This window comes from Manis javanica, chromosome 4, assembly GCF_040802235.1.
Source record: "Manis javanica isolate MJ-LG chromosome 4, MJ_LKY, whole genome shotgun sequence".
NCBI classification, from domain to species: Eukaryota; Metazoa; Chordata; class Mammalia; order Pholidota; family Manidae; genus Manis; species Manis javanica.
Genome location: NC_133159.1, coordinates 100754065 through 100765684, shown reverse-complemented (window position 1 = coordinate 100765684; position 11620 = coordinate 100754065). Strand labels below are relative to the sequence as shown.

Genomic DNA, 11620 nt, shown 5'->3' with positions numbered 1-11620 from the left:
GAATGCATGATTAAGGTGCAGGAACCATGCCATCAGAGGCTTGGTGAGTGGTCAGTCCAGAGCCTAGAGTGGCCTGCAGTCATGTGCTTGGTTCGCACATCCTCCCTCACTTCATTCCCATTACACATCTGGAATTTATGCACACATTTGCGACAGAAGTAATTAGGTAAAACCCCACATGCTGACATCATGAAAACACATCAAATTTTAGCTCAAACTATTACTCAAATGCTTATAGAAAATGCTTTAGAATTTCCAATTCTCCAATGCTTTACAAAAATGAGCCAGTAAGTACAAAAGACTTCAATCTTCCTCTTGAAGAGCTTTAGCCATAGTTCCCTAGGCCATAGAGACCTTAGTTAGAACTAGACTATGTCTAGTCCTTATTCCCACGGGTGACGTCTTTACTCTCTCGAGTCTTCATTTCCCATATGTAAAGCCAAAGTGATTGATCCCCTCCTAGCTTTTTTTCTGGGGTTGATTTTGGTAACCCAAGAGAGATGAGTCATTTAAAGTCTTCTGTGAACTGTAAAGCACCATAAAAAATATAAAGTCCTTTAGGATGTCCTGTTTTTGCATAAAGCAGGTTCTGGTTTTTCATAAAAATTCCTTCTGCTTAGAATGATTCCTCTTTAGAACAAACTAATTTTTTGCACAAAAAAAGGGTCATATCAACCTTTCATTGTTGGGTCAGATGCTAAGATACCAAGAGCAGTTCCAATTTCATAGCGTCATTGGAAGTCCATGATAGGATTTCGTAAAGCATTGGGGTGATTTACTGTGTCATTCATGCAGTCAGCTGTGCTAGGTGCGCTGAAGATTGCAATCTTATCTTTCTTACGTTATGGCAACCCCTGGAAAAGGTATTATTTTTTTCTGTTTTATGGATAAGGAAACTGAGACTTACAGAGCTTAAGTAACTTGCCCAAGGAAATTCAATGAGAAGTTAACAATTTTCTTTAAAAATATTTCTTCTATGAAACTAAACCTAGTTATTTTAATCTTTGCTAGATGACTGACTTAATACCAGTATTTTCTTCTTGGTAAATCACCAATATAGACACAATCATTTTTTCAGTAAAAAACAAAATATGCAAGTGCAAAATAAATTGGGAAAAAATGCAAATTCCAAAATTTCAGAAGGATTGCTTTTAGTCTGTTTTTCCTATGTGCTTAAAGCAGATACTGCAAATCAATTTTTGAGGAAAAATGGGAAAGGGGGTAAAATATGACTGAAAACTTCAGAAGAATGAAAAGGATAAGGTTTTAGGACTTTCTGTTCACTCAATCTCACGTTCCCCAGGATTCTTTCTTTTGGCTGATCTTTGATATGTGTCAAGGGGATGGGAGCTATTTTTACGTCATATTTCCCTGTTCCTTCATGCAACGGTTCTGAGCCCTCAGGATTAAGACAATATTCTCTCCCACTCCTTGCCATTTCACTCTCCTTTGGCTTCACTGACTAGCATTTCTCTGGCTTCTTTAGACCAGACAGGCCAAGATCCCTAACAACTAACCTGACTCATGTTCACAATGTGGCAGCATGTTCCAGGGTGTGCCAACAAGCTGGTTTCTGGTTTGAGTCCTTGACTTCTAGGCTCTTGCTCAATTTCTGACAAAGTACAGGATAGACTGTATCTGTGAAGTGGCAGGATGCACGAGAAGTAGAATACTCTTTAGATAGTAGTTTTATTTTTGTCACTCCACCTTCACCTCTGCTGGCCCAGAAAACACTCACCAATGACCACTTTTCTAAGGGCTAGGAGCTGCCCTCACCCTATGGAAGAACCTCAGCCTAGTGAGTCTGATTACTGCATTCAACTCCTTAGGCATGTGTGAATTGAGCAGGCGAAATGTGCCAAGTGGTAGCAGGCTGTGCTGGGCACTGGGAGGACAGTGCCCCTAGGCAGGACCTACTGCCAGGAAAAGTACCCTCTAAATAGAAATGGTCCTCCCCTAAGACCTTCACTACGGGAATCTCAAGGCCCACCTCATACCCTTCACCCTAACTCAGTGGGAAAGGAGCCTTGTTTCAGCACTGCTTTGCACCACCTTAGACACATGTATAACAGACTGCTGTGCATCCCACTTGTTTGCATGAATGTCTTGGTTTCCTCCCAGACAGTCAGTTCCTTGAAGTTTGGATCTAAATCTCATGCAGCCTTGCACACAAAACAGCACCTAGCCTAGTGCTTTGCACACAGGAGGTGCTCAATTATTTTGTTCTTAAAATAATGGCTTCTCTAGATTTCTTAGGTTTAATAGTTATAAAAAGTATATGTAGCAAGATGTCCAAAAACTTGAAAATTAAACAAAACACTTCAAAATAATCCATTAGTTAGGCAAGACGACTCAGGGAAAATTATGAGATGCCGCTAAAGCAATATTTAGAGGGACACTTATAGGATTAAGTGTTTATATTAGAAAGGAAGAAAGATGTCAGATGAATCATCTAACTTTAAGAAATGAGAACAAGAAGGGCAAAATCAATGCAAAATAAGCAGGAAAAAGGAAATAACAAAGTAAGAGTAGATGTCAATGAAACTGAAAACAGAAGAATGATAGAGAAAATCATGGAAGCCAAAAAATGATTCTTCAAAAATATCAATAAAATTGGTAAGCATCTAATAAAAAAAGGAGAGAAGACACAAATCACCAATATCAGGTAAGAAAGAAGGCTATAACCACAGGCGCTATAGACATTAATGGGATAATAAAGGAATTACTACACACCACTCCACACAGATTTAGATGAAATGGACCAATTTCTTGAAAACCACAAATTACCAATTCAGTCATGATGAAACTGATAATCTGAATATTCCTTTCATGATTCTAGACACTGAATTCATAATTTAAAACCTTTTAAGAAAGAGATTTCCAGGCTCACATAGTCTCGCTGGTGAATTCTAGCAAATGCTTCAAGAAGAAATGAGTAAATAGAAGAGGAGCACACTTCCTAGCTTATTTTATGGGGTCGGCATTATCCTAATGCCAAATCAGACAGTGAGAGTAGAAGAAAATTTCCGATCAATATCCCTCATGAACATAGATACAAAATCCTCAACAAAATATTAGCAAATTGAATACAGCAATATATTAATAACATACCACGACTAATGTCCTTCAGGGAGTGAATGGGGCAATGATACAGTTCTGCATTATCACTATGGTGATGGTCATTACACAACTATCCATGTATAAGTCATAGAGTTGTCCACACACACAAGGACACAAACATACACACCAATTTTATTGTATTTCAATTTCCAAAATAAAGTTTCAAAACCGTATTTTGTGTGTTATTTATGTGACAAAATTTGTACTATGCTTTCAGTACAAAGTGCTTTCCAATGCATGTCACATAATTCTCTCAACAACAATCACCTATGATAATATATTTCTGATCTCCTTTTTACAGCTGGGGAAACTGAATCTTAGAGGTAGAATGTCTTCACATGAGTTAATGAGCAGAGCCAGGTCCCGACCCTCAGAGGATGGTCTCTTGTCAGTAGAGGTTCCCACAAACTCTCCTGGCTCTGTGCTTATACCCCCAGATAGTGGTGGCAGTGAAATCCTATGACCCTGGATGGAAAGTAAATGCAGGAGCAATTCTTCTCAAAGGCAGCAGCTGCTGGGACCCTACTGGAGAAGGATTTCAGCACTCCTGGGACTCAGTGCAGGGGCTGAGGCACAGCACCAGCAGGGGCAGGTAATCCCCATAAAACTGAGTCTAGTTCATCCACAACAGAGGCTTCTGCCACCCTTTAAATACAGATGGTGTCTTTTTATTTTGTGATTATCTTTTCTTGTGTTACGGGTAAGGTATTCTACCATGTTCCAAGTAAGGGCAGAGGAGGTAGACTGGGCTGGGCATCAAGAATAAGGATTGATAGAGTATTCCAGTCTATTTTCTCCAATTCCCTGCAACTTTAACAAACTCAGAGAACCCTCTATTCCCCATTCCCACCCTCCCCAGAAAATTACACCTGTGCTAAGAGGAGAGAGCAGAAACTTCAGAAGCTCCTCACCGGGGTCCTGGTTAGTTGCAGCAGTCAGGAGTGGGTGATGTGCCTGGAGCATGCTAATGAGAAAGAAATGTGCCAAGGAAAGATTGCTATGTAGTATGCATCACTCACCTTTTTCAATTCAATTAATATTTATCAAAGTGGAGGGGTATGTGTCCAAGCAGTTGTTTATCTCCCCTCTTTATCAGAAAGGTGACCTTGGTGGCCAAAAGCCATTTTTGGGGGACTTAATTTTAAAATGGAGTAACAGCTCACAATGTAGCAGGAATTTTTGCCAAGACTCTGGAACCTATCAGGAAACTCTGGACAAGCAAGGGGCAGTGTATTTCTCAGTGGTCACTGGTGTAATCCTTATCTTACTGAAATCACATCATTTTGGACTAATATTATGCTTCAAGAGGCTTAATTCTGACTGCAACGTCCTGAGGCTGAGTCATTCCCTACCAGGCAACCGCACTGAAATAAGTCTGGCATGGAGGCTGCAAGGATGAATGACTTTTGGCAGACACAGAATATTTAAAACAGTCTGCAACTCTGGTGGAAGGAAGTGGTGGGCTAGAGAAAGGTCAGCAGGGCCTTTGCAATCTGTTTGGTGAGTAGATAATGGGCAAGCCACATTTCAGATAGTGGCACTAGCAAATCACGGCAAAGGGCAAGAAGTGACTTCATTTTTTATGGGGTCATCTGGGCATGCTTTTTAGGGAAGGCAATTGTGTGCTTGAAGCAATAAACCCTAATAGTTGGAAGAGGTACAACCCTAGGAAGACATATTTTAGGGAAGAATAAGAAAGAAGCCAGTTGCTTCTTAGGCAGCCTAAGGTTATCCTGGCGTCCCAGGATTCTTTTTGTTCTTTTTTTCCTTAAGGATCCAGAATGGTAGACTTAGACATATTAAAATATCTCTGTCTCTAAAAGGTTTCTTCTTTCGGGGGTAGATAGCCTGCCTTAGTTTCCCAAACAGAGCCAGCAAAGGACCAGGATAATCCTGAATCAATTTTGGATTGAGGCAGGTTTTATGATCCCCATTCTACATACAAGGAAAGTAAGGCTCAGAGAGATTAAGGATCTTGCTCAGAACCTCTCAGCAATTGCGTGGTGGAGCAGGCACTAAATCCCAGGTCTGTAACCGTGCTCATCCCCTGCCCGACATCACGTCTCCTATCTGGAGTGAGGTTTTTATGCTGACAGCCATTTCTATGGATTGAGAAGTCGAAAACTACAAGATGAGAATTTCCTTATATTTTAATTGTGAATTTAACAGGTAAAGACATTAATAGGTGCTCCTTTGCTGTCCAGGAGTACTTGCTTAAATGTTTTCTGAATCCAAGACTTCTTTCCACACTTCCTTTCACAAACACACACTGGGGGACTGCTACACGGAGATGATGAGGTTGGGCATGGTGGAAGTTACAAAGGTAAAGGAGACTCAGATTCTTCCCTCAGAGGACTTACAAGGGAGTATTTGATCATAAATAGGCAGGTTATAAGCCACTGTAGTGAAGGCCGATGGATCTATGCTCCTCTGTTATACTTATTGGAATCTATAATTTTCTTCTGTATTTGTTCCTATTCTGCTATCCATCAAGAGTATGCTCCCTGCAAGCAGAAACTCATCCGTCTTACTCACCTCACCATTGAATGCTCAGTGCTTGGAATAGCACCTGGCACACAGCTGGTGCACAATAAATATTTGTTCAATGAATAAATGAAAAATTGATCCATAATGGAGACTCCTGGAAAATTTCAAGGAAAAGGTAACATTTGCAATGGGCCTTGATGAAGAGATAGATTTTACAGGCAGGTATGGAAGCTGCACATTCCAGATGAAATGTGAAGATGTGGGGAGAGGTGAGAACATCTGGGCTGTGTGGAAGGGGCGCTGAGCTCTGCTGAAGCCTGATACCATTCAAGGGTCTGTAGCAGGGAGTGACTGGCCAGAGCTGAGGGTTAGTGCAGTGCAGCTGGTAGCGAACCCTCACGGGTCAGGTAGGGAGGGAAAGGAGGAAGGCCATTGAGGGTGTTCAGGGTAGGAGCAAGGGCCCATGTGGAGGTGACGAGGCCCTGAACTGGGTAGAAGTTATGGGACTATAAATAAAACGGGCACTTCACAACGAGAAGGTTCATGTCTCAGGAGCCAAATGAACATGGAGGATGAATTACAGCAGACTTCAAAAATGCTATTGAGCTGCCCAGCTCGGTGCCAGGAAGAGAAACAGAGCAGCCAGAGGAATCAGGCTGAGAAGAGGGAAGAGGGGAGGGATGATGTGTTTGGCTAGGGATCTTAAATCGGAGTGCCCAGCGGGAAGCCTAGGAAATTGTCCAGCCATCAAAATGTCAGAGTTTCGGGTGCAGCCTGACAAGCTCCTCTAATCGCTGAGTCAAAAAGTCATTGGAGCAGGGATAGCTTTTCATAGTCACCTGCAAGATTACAGGTTGCCGAGCATCTGCCTCAGAAGGCAACTTGGAAGTTCTCTGCCTCTGGGCAGAAGGGGTATCTGAGGCTTAGAGGTTGGCTGACTTGTCCCAGATCACATGGCCAGTTTGCCCTCCATAATTCTTAAAGGAGGACAATTACTTTTTACATGGTTATATTAAAATTGAAAACTTGTATGTCTCTATGTGCAAAGCTGATTAGGGTACTATAGCACACAACACCCCACAGGGCCCCAGCTAGAAATGATCAGTTAGTTCTGAGTCCTGAACTCATCCTCTCAGTGATGAAAGTTGAGAAAGTGCTTCCGAACTCCTGGCAGATGGAACACAGGAAGAAAACCAAGTCTGTACTGCACCCAAATTCCTTTCTTCTTCACCTAAAGGATACTGTTCCAATCACAAACGCCAGGACTTTTAAGAAAGGCAAACAAAATCCCAACCACCTTGCAAAGGTCATCTGGCCTGTGGAGAGAGTGAATGATTAACCACTGAGAAAGTGAGTTTTGAGGATTTTGTGGTGTTCAAAGGTACAACTAGAAAATTTTAGCCCAGGGCAAATTCTACAAGGAGCTGTCTCACCCACTGTTATCCCACCTGCTCTACTAGTCCTTCTCCTTTTCTTCAAGGACCTTCACCCATATCCAGGTGAGGAGTGTCCTAGGTCAAGGCCGGAGGGCGTGGCTCCCCGCTGCCAGCCCCTCTCCCTTGGTCCTGTGGCTCATTTGGCTGCGGAACCAGCAGAGATGGCTGAGGCTTCCACTTGGAACCCAGGCCTTGGTCTATTTTGTCTCGGCGTCTCTCTCCTGTCACCTGTCACCTGTCACCTGCACTGTAAGAAATTCATTAGGACAAATGTGCAAAACATGGCTCTCCTCATATCCAGCACGGTGGCCTTGGGGTAGTTCCATTCTCTTTCTGAGCCTTGGCAGAATGGGTTTATGCCCACCTACCTCAAAGGGTTGCTGAGGGTATTAAACGAGATAAAGCATAAAGCACCCCCACAATGTGCCGGCACATAGGAAGTACCACACATGTCGGTGTCCTTCCCTTCCCTGGAGGATGCCTCACCCCTTCCCAACCCTTCCACCGCAACCCCCTGGGGCTTCTCCTTCTCCCTCTGGCGTTTTCTAGGGAAAAGGAGTCCCATGTGGAGCTTCCCGCCCTCTTCCGCATACCCTTGTCTTTCAGGGGAGGTGGCTGGGAGCCGAGGTGTCACACGTGTCGCAGGAACCCGTGTCTGTGCTGGAGGGTCCTTCATTCCCCTCGTGCGATAAGTACTCTCTCAAAAGAGGGGCCCCATGGAGCGCGCGGTCAGCCTTGCGGATCACAACAGTTTGCGGGCACCGAAGAGCCGCGGGGTCACGCAAGGGTGCAGGGCTCAGGTGGGGGCCGCTGTGAGCGAGCGCTGCCCGTCCGCGGAGCCGGCGTTGGGGTAGGCCGCGCGGCGAGTGCCTGCCCTGGGCCGTAGGTCCACGGGGCCGGGCGGCGTCCACGTCCGCGGGGTCCTGGCCCGCTCTTAGCGGGCAGCGAGCTTGGGGGCGGGGCGCGCAGGGAAGCTGCGGGCGCCCCCTGCTGCTTCAGAATCACACAGCGGGCGACAGTGCTGCAGACGCCCCTCGTTCATTTCCCCCAGGCTCCAGCCCGCAGAGCTCCGGGCCCGGCCCGCTCGCGCAGGGAGCAGCGCGCCCATTGTCCCCTCGCTCTGCTCCTCGCTCCTTCAAGAGCCCATGTCCCGGTTATGAAGTGCACAGATCACTATAGTAGCCCCTGGACAGAGGGAGTCAAGGGCAGGGAACCTTCCTGGTGCCCCTCATTGTGTGGGTGAGGAACCTTTCGGAAGGAGCCCGGAGCTCAGGTCCCTCTGTCCCCGACCACTGAATGACCCAAACCGTGCCTTCCACCGCGCCAGGGCAGCCTGGCTTGCTCACCTGGTCTCTCAGGTCTGAAGCCACACGTTGAGGCACTCCCTACCTAGTAAGCGCCCAATGTGCTGGGTGCGCCACCTACTACCTGGATATCCCTCTCTGTCCTGAAGAGAAAGGTGGCATCTTAAATGATAATGGAGAGTTCTGCATTACGTTGTTATGCCTTCCAGTTCTTTTACAAAGACATTCTCCCTCACAGGAGCACTTCTCACTCGGTTTTTGCACTCCTTGTGTTGAAGGGTTAAGTCCTGACAGAAGATTTATAGGTTAAAGTGTAAGAACAGAAGACAGAAGCTCACAAAATAAAGTCACACAGCCAAAACTAAAGCTGGTTGAATGAGAGGAAATGAATGGTGTAAGACTCAGAGACAGAGAGAACTAGACAGAGACCTTGTGCCAAAACCACTACTGTTTGTCGCCATGCTTGACAGGAAGGGACAGTGAGGGCCTAAAATCGTTTCTGAGTGCTCTTTTTAAATGCAAAGTGTGTGTGTTGCTTGCAGCTTCCACTAAATGCACACGTTGGGCCCCAGCCATGCTAGCTGTGTCCAGCAAACACCAGCTACAGCCACTATGCAGCAGTATCCCCACTGGCAGGGGATACAAAGGCCCTGGGGCAGGAAAGAAATTGAAGCAAAGTAAGGAAGCCAGCGCCCTGTGGCTGGAAGGCAGGAAAGGGAGTGATAGTGAGTGAGGGCAGAGAGAAGGTAAGCCGCAGATCGTGTGGGCTATGGTACACAGCTTCAGGTTTGTTTTCTAAGAGGAGTGAAAGCTATTGGGAGGATTAGAGAGGGGAAAACATGATTTGATTTGCATGTTTAAAAGACCACTCTGATTCTTGAGTGGGGAAGACTTGTGGATAGGGTGGGGTGGCAAGAGGGGGTGCCAGGAAATCAATGGGGAAGTCCTGAAGGGTTAGGTCCTGACAGAAGATTTGTAGGTTAAATCTCTAGACAGCAGTCTAGAGAGAAGAGGAGGATGACTTGGCTTGGGGCTGAGGGCAGCCTGGAGGGCGTGGGACTCATGCTTGGACTATATTTAGAAAGTAAAGCCAGAAGGATTTGCTGGTGGATTGAAGGTGCTGCGTGATGGAAAGAGAGGATTCAAGGATAACTCCTGGGTTTCTGGCAAAAACAACTGCTTGAATAATGACTCCGTTTACCAAAGGGAGGGGCAGACTGGACAGGGGAGATCAGGAGTTCAGATTGGAACATAATAAATTTGACCAAAGCACCCTCCCTCTTCTCTTTTAGCCTGAGCCTTCTCACCTCTAAAATGAAGGCGTGCCCAGTTCATCCCCAGGATCTTTTCTGCCCGTTTAAGATTACTTCTTGTAATTCTGTCACATACCCATCTCTGTTAAGCCCACAGATAATATTCCGAATTCAGGGAAAAGTGCCATGACTCTTTTAGTTCTCCCTTGGGGAGAGGGAGAAGGCATGAAAGACGGAGAGAGCAAGAACATGATAGCAAGTGTCTGTATCCCACAAGGAACCCCACTCAACTCAGTGCCAATGTCCTGACAACCTTGAAGGAGGAACCAGGGTGGAGGGCAAGGGGCGGGAGTCAGAGCAGAGGACACAGATGAGGAAGAATCACCAAAAAATGTATGACTGGCCATAGAGTGAAGTAGATTTCATTTCCTACATTTCTTAGGTTTGCATTTTAGAGGTTTCAAGGGCTGCTGAATGGAAAAGCAATTTATACCTCACTTACAAACTATCTCAAAGTCTGTGATCTGAGTAGTCATTCAACCTCTCTGAACTTCAGTTTCCTCCACTCTGAATCTAAAGAACTCTACTCTCTCTCCAAGCTAGAAAATTCTAAGATTTTATTGCTTTAAGAAAAAACAAACCAAACGCATGTAAAAATCCAAGAAACTTGAGACCTGAATGGATAGTTTTTGAAGAGGTTTTGCAAACATTCTCATTCAACACTTCTTTTTCTTGGGCAGTTACTAGTTACTATATGCACCCAGGACTGTAAAGGTGTAACTCTGAAAATACAAATAAAGTCCCTTTCTCATGGAGCTTCACTCTGGTGGCAGTGATTGAGAAATAGATATAGAAGATAGATGATAGATGATAGACAGATAGACAGATGGACAGATAGATGAAGAAGGGAGGGAGAAAGGAAGGAAGGCAGGCAGGTAGGCAGAGGGAGAGGGAGGGAAGGAGAGAAGGAGGAAGAAACAGGAAGGAAGGTCTAACTGGTGTTAAGTGCTATGGAGAGAAATAAAGCAGAAAAGAGGGCACAGCATGTCAAGTCTGGGGTGAGGCGGGGATGCAGTGATCCTATTTTATATAAGGAAGTTAGGGAATGTCTCCAGAAGGAGGAAGCAGCAGGTATAAAAGTCCCAAGGTGGAATCATGCTTGGGGGGTTCTAGGAAGAGCAAGGAAGCAGGATGACTGGAGATGAGAGTGAGAAAGGGGAAAAAGAGGAGCAAACAGATTCAGAGAGGTGAGGGAGCCAGTGTAGATCTTCTAGGACATTTGGGTTTTAGTATGAGTGAGATGAAGTGACTGGAGGATTATGAGCAGAGGAATAACATGATTTGAAAAACTGAAAGAGGATTCAGGTTCTGAGTGGTACATGGAAACAAGAGGATCCCAGGGTATATCAGGCACCATGTCAAAATACTCTAAAGCAATTAGGCATATTTGTTCTAGCAAATGCTTAAACCAGAATCTTGGGCGTTGGTGAGAAACCTGCACCATCCCTGCCAGCAGCTTCATTTGTTCATCCACTGTAGGGTTACTGTCTGCTACGTGCCACGCAGTGGGGATACAACGGGATGAAAGACATCATCTCTACCCAGTCTATAGACAAAGAAGTTGAGGTCTTGTCGAGTTTAGTAATAACCAAAGTTTCAGGTTAATAAATGGCAGGGCTGGAATTCTAACCCAGGGCTGTCTGACTCTAGACAGAACAACCAACATTTGCAATCCTGCAGGATATTCAGATGAGGAAAAGCATTTTGAGAAATGAAGAGACTTGCCCCAGACCACACAGCTACAAGTGCCGAGCTGGGTCTCCAGTAGATGCCTGCAGAGTCTCTGTTCTGTGTTGTTACAAGGTGACTTCACCGCAGGGGAGAGCAGCTCTGCGATGGAGATGGCAGCAAGGTGTTAGGGAGTGCTCTGGAGATCAACAACTGCAGGGGGCAGGGGAAGGAGGTGGGACTGGGTGGAGCAGATAGCTGAGCTCTAATGCAGGACCAACACAGGCCTTAG

At 45.3% G+C, this 11620-nt stretch overlaps 1 long non-coding RNA gene across 1 annotated transcript; it reads right to left on the bottom strand.

Annotated features, from left to right (window-relative positions):
• Window positions 1–2491: 2491 nt before the first annotated feature.
• LOC108406317 (uncharacterized) lies at window positions 2492–8084 on the bottom strand. Its single transcript, XR_012130286.1, has 3 exons — window positions 7637–8084; window positions 7056–7290; window positions 2492–6923 (listed from the first exon to the last, which is right to left on the bottom strand). It is a non-coding gene; the product is annotated as an uncharacterized lncRNA (long non-coding RNA).
• Window positions 8085–11620: the final 3536 nt, after the last annotated feature.